The sequence below is a fragment of the Tachypleus tridentatus genome, chromosome 12, assembly GCF_004210375.1.
Source record: "Tachypleus tridentatus isolate NWPU-2018 chromosome 12, ASM421037v1, whole genome shotgun sequence".
NCBI lineage: Eukaryota > Metazoa > Arthropoda > Merostomata > Xiphosura > Limulidae > Tachypleus > Tachypleus tridentatus.
In genome coordinates, this window is record NC_134836.1 from 137948213 (window position 1) to 137953833 (window position 5621).

Sequence of the window (5621 nt, forward strand, 5' to 3'; positions counted from 1 at the left end):
TAATTAAAGTGGGGCGAATACTTCGTGTTGTAAGGAAGTTCTTTCGTTAATTAAAGTTGGGTAACTATCTCATGTGTTGTAAGGATGGCCTTTCTTTAGCTAAAATAGAGCTAATATCTTGAGTTGTAAGGGAAGGGAGGCGTTTTGTTAATTAAAATAGGGTAAATATATTGTGTTGCAAGGAAGGCCTACCTTTAATTAAAGTAGGGTAAATGTATCTATAAACATAAAGTTATCAGTAAACTTGACTAAGATACTCAAGTGTTAATTCAATGTTTATCATCAATGCAGTTTTACTTTTGATTTTCTGTACTTAAAACAATACCAGATAGACAATACAACTGTTTATTGACACAACCATACATATTATTGACAGTGAGCAGATACAGCTGTTTATTGACACAACCATACATATTATTGACAGTGAGCAGATACAGCTGTTTATTGACACAACCATATATATTATTATATCCACAAGCGGAAAGCTGAATCATAACAACTAACAATAACTCACAACACACCGAAAACAGAGTTTTAATACACTAATATTAATCTATTGAACATGTAATGGATAAGTAACAATAAAATAGGGCAGGTTATCCTAACACTGTGTTCTGGTGTTTCAACAATCCCTGGTGGTTAAGTCAACTGACATTAATGAGCCCCAGGAGTTATTCTGGTGTTTCAACAGTCCTTCGTGGTGAAATCAGTTCGCACTAATAAGTCCCAGTATTTAATCTGTTGTACCAACAGTTTCTCGTGGTGAGATTAGCTCATGTTAATGAGCCCCAGGATTTATTCTGATGTCCCAATAGTCAGTCCCTCGTAGTGAGGTTAGCTTACATCAATGAGCCCCAGGATTTATTCTGATGTCCCAACAGTCAGTCCCTCGTAGTGAGGTTAGCTTACATCAATGAGCCCCAGGATTTATTCTGGTGCTACAAAGGTCCCTTTGGTGAAATTAGCTAACATTAACGAATCCCAGGATTTATTTTGGTGTTCTAAGAGTCCCTCGTGGCAAAGTTAGCTCACATTAATGAGCCCCAAGATTTATCATGGTGTTCGAACAGTCTCTTGTGGTGAAGTCAGCTCAAATGAATGAGCTCCAGGATTTATTCTGGTGTTCCAACAGTCAGTCCCTCGTAGTGAAGTCATCTCACATTAATGAGCCCCAGTACTTATCCGGTGTTCCAACAGTCAGTCCCTCGTAGTGAAGTCATCTCACATTAATGAGCCCCAGTACTTATCCGGTGTTCCAACAGTCAGTCCTCGTAGTGAAGTCATCTCACATTAATGAGCCCCAGTACTTATCCGGTGTTCCAACAGTCAGTCCCTCGTAGTGAAGTCATCTCACATTAATGAGCCCCAGTACTTATCCGGTGTTCCAACAGTCAGTCCCTCGTAGTGAAGTCATCTCACATTAATGAGCCCCAGTACTTATCCGGTGTTCCAGTCAGTCCCTCGTAGTGAAGTCATCTCACATTAATGAGCCCCAGTACTTATCCGGTGTTCCAAGAGTCCCTCATGGTGAAGTCAGCTTACATTAATGAGCCCCAGGATTTATTGTAAGCTTACCATCCACTGGAGGGAAGTTTCACATTGGAACTTGGAGAATCTACCAAAGAGTAATGTCTAATAATCTTACCCATACATTACAAAAGCCACTTCCCTGATCTCTCCAAATGTAATTCCAGATAAAGAATTTTACACAGATCTTTTATAATTTTCTGGAGGTTAAAGGTCGCTTTTCTCTAACTGTTTCATCAAAATACTTAAATATCTTTAGTGTCCACTACATATTTTGAAAGACAGTAAATTGAAACCACTCTTTTTGTCAGTTCTTAAGATTTCATGACGGAAACAACAAGAATAAATAAAATATTTGAGGTGTTGACGAACTTGTGTCATTAACCAGCTTTATTTAGTCACTTACTTATTTTACCATTCGTCTCTTATTTTTTATAGAACAGTCTCGTGAGCTGAATTTTTGGGTGGTCCGTTAACGGGGCTATATCTCGAAGAACTTTCACGCCTGCTTATGAGGTTACCCATTACGAACAGGTCTTTAAACGTCTCTCGAAATTGTCGACTCATGCCACAGTAAATTGCAAAGTTGAAAGGATAACTGAGCATTATGAAAAGTTTGTGAACAGAATGGTGGCGTTTAAGTCATTGTAATCAGCGATCTGGAGCTCGAGAGCATTCTGCATCACGTGGAGCAGAGTTGTCACCGCCAGGGGGATCTCGACAGCTAGGAAAACTGTGACGACGACGATTAACATGAGAGTGGTACAGTTACTGTCTCGTAGTTTCTTACACTCGCTCTTACGGTTTTCCTTGAATAGCCTGTCTCGTTTAATCTGGGCTTCCTTCATAGCTCGGAAGAGAAGGAAGTTCATCACAACTAGAGCAGTACAAGGACCAATATGGACGAACAATATACGGAAAACGTAATAGTACGTGAAGTAAACGTTTTCGTTTATAACATCCTTTACCCAACTCGCTGTTTCAAACACACAGCCAAAGTAGATTTCATTGTTCCACCTGAACTGTACTTGCAGAAACACCCGGTCAAATATCCTGGTGGACTGGTGGAAGAAAGCTACGAGGTACACGGAAACCATAGCCCTTACAACACGTGGGACAGTGCACCACGTGCTGGCAACTGTCGGATGACACACGTAGATGTAGCGTTGGACAGCAAGGACCAGAGTGAGCCAGATGGAAGCAGTGTGAAAGAAAGCAGGTATCACTTCATACATGTAATGGTAGCAATAGCAAGCTGGAATTGGAAACAATACATTATTGTAGTTACCAAGTGTGTACATGTAGAAATACCATGGAGCCGGAAACAACAGCGTTAATAAGTCTGAAATGGCCATAGCTAGGAGGACCAAGTTCGTCGGAGTGCGCATGTGTCGTTGAGCCAGAACTACCACAATGAGAGTGTTGGCTACAATTGTTACGAGAAGTAGGAAAGGCATAATGTATCCAAACAATGGCATTGCATATTTAAAGGGAACGTCCCTGGTAACGTTCAACAAGGCCCTTATTTCTGATGACCTGGGTATGTAAGGATGCGGGTCGGTTTCGTTTGTTGTGTTCGTTTCATAGAGAAACGTTATCAATGTGGTCACTGTGTCTGAAGTGTAATTCATAATGTTCATTTACAAATAACAGCCTAATGATATTCTGCAGTTGTTATCTCGCTAAAATGCACCTGGTTCATGAAGTTCACGAGAGCACGCACTTCATATCCAAAAATCAGTTGTGATTGGCTGAATGTATAAAAACAAAATACTGATAAAAGATTATCACGTCAGTCAGGTTAGGGGTGAGTTTTTCTAGCTGTACTGGACACCTGAAAAGAAAACCAAGACCACTTAGATACAAGAACTGTACATGTTATAATAATTAAATATGTAACTCACTTTTGAGTTTATCATAATTATACAGAATGAATTATGAATTACAACCCCTATAAAAATTATTCTCACAAATGCTGTTTCCCGCTTTCTTTTAATGTTACAAAATTAACTTCTGTTTAACAATACAAATGATGATTGTAAACGTCAAAGCTAACTTTCCATCAACAACAGTACATTTAATCTCTATTAAACACACTTTATTAAACACATCCATAGTTGCTATGTAGAAGAAATCATATTTTTTATAATTTTTTTGTGAAGTATTTGATTCTTAAAGTTTGTTTCTTAAAATACGGTCAGATAGGAACGAACATCTTTCCTAATAACATTGATAAAATAACGAGAAGTAGTCCACAAACACACAACCAGTATCAGTTAGTAGTTAGTCCTTGTTAATATCACTCCACGAACACACCAACAATATCAGTTGGTAGTTAGTCCTTGTTAATATCACTCCACGAACACACCAACAATATCAGTTGGTAGTTGGTCCTTGTTAATATCACTCCACGAACACACCAACAGTATCAGTTAGTAGCTAGTTCTTGTTGATATCACTCCACGAACACACCAACAGTATCGGCTAGTAGTTAGTTCTTGTTGATAGCAATCCACAAACACACCAACAGTATCAGTTAGTAGTTAGTTCTTGTTGATATCAATCCAAGAACACACCAACAATATCAGTTAGTAGTTGGTCTTGTTAATATCAATCCAGAAACACACCAACAATATCAGTTAGTAGTTGGTCCTTGTTAATATCAATCAACAAACACACCAAAAATATCAGTTAGTAGTTGGTCCTTGTTAATATCACTCCACGAACACACCAACAGTATCAGTTAGTAGTTGGTCCTTGTTAATATCACTCCACGAACACACCAACAATATCAGTTAGTAGTTGGTCCTTGTTGATATCACTCCACGAACACACCAACAATATCGGTTAGTAGTTGGTCCTTGTTAATATCACTCCACAAACACACCAACAGTATCAATTAGTAGTTAGTTCTTGTTGATATCAATCCAAGAACACACCAACAGTATCAGTTAGTAGTTAGTCCTTGTTAGTATCACTCCACGAACACACCAACAATATCAGTTGGTAATTGGTCCTTGTTAATATCACTCCACGAACACACCAACAGTATCAGTTAGTAGTTGGTCCTTGGTAATATCACTCCACGAACACACCAACAGTATCAGTTAGTAGTTGGTCCTTGTTGATAGCAATCCACGAACACACCAACAATATCGGTTAGTAGTTGGTCCTTGTTAATATCACTCCACAAACACACCAACAGTATCAATTAGTAGTTAGTTCTTGTTGATATCAATCCAAGAACACACCAACAGTATCAGTTAGTAGTTGGTCCTTGTTAATATCACTCCACGAACACACCAACAATATCAGTTGGTAGTTGGTCCTTGTTAATATCACTCCACGAACACACCAACAGTATCAGTTAGTAGTTGGTCCTTGTTGATATCACTCCACGAACACACCAACAGTATCAGTTAGTAGTTGGTTCTTGTTGATATCACCCACGAACATACCAACGAAACACACCAACAATATCAGTTAGTAGTTGGTCCTTGTTAATATCACTCCACGAACACACCAACAGTATCAGTTAGTAGTTGGTTCTTGTTGATATCAATCCAAGAACACACCAACAATATCAGTTAGTAGTTGGTCCTTGTTAATAGCACTCCACAAACACACCAACAGTATCAGTTAGTTGGTTCTTGTTGATAGCAATCCACAAACACACCAACAGTAGTTTGTTGATATCAATCCACGAACACACCAACAATATCAGTTCTTCAGTTAGTAGTTGGTTCTTGTTGATAGTTATCAGTTAGTATTTAGTTCTTGTTGATATCAACCAAGAACACACCAACAATATCAGTTAGTAGTTGGTCCTTGATAATATCAATCAACAAACACACCAAAAATATCAGTTAGTAGTTGGTCCTTGTTAATATCAATCCACAAACACACCAACAATATCAGTTAGTAGTTGGTCCTTGTTAATATCACTCCACGAACACACCAACAGTATCAGTTAGTAGTTGGTCCTTGTTAATATCACTCCACGAACACACCAACAATATCAGTTGGTAGTTGGTCCTTGTTAATATCACTCACGAACACACCAACAGTATCCCAGTTAGTAGCTGGTTCTTGTT

The 5621-nt window shown here is 38.6% G+C and overlaps 1 pseudogene; it reads right to left on the reverse strand.

Moving 5' to 3' along the window:
* Positions 1 to 1273: 1273 nt before the first annotated feature.
* LOC143234832 (sex peptide receptor pseudogene) lies at positions 1274 to 3286 on the reverse strand (annotated as a pseudogene).
* Between the last annotated feature and the right edge of the window lie 2335 nt (positions 3287 to 5621).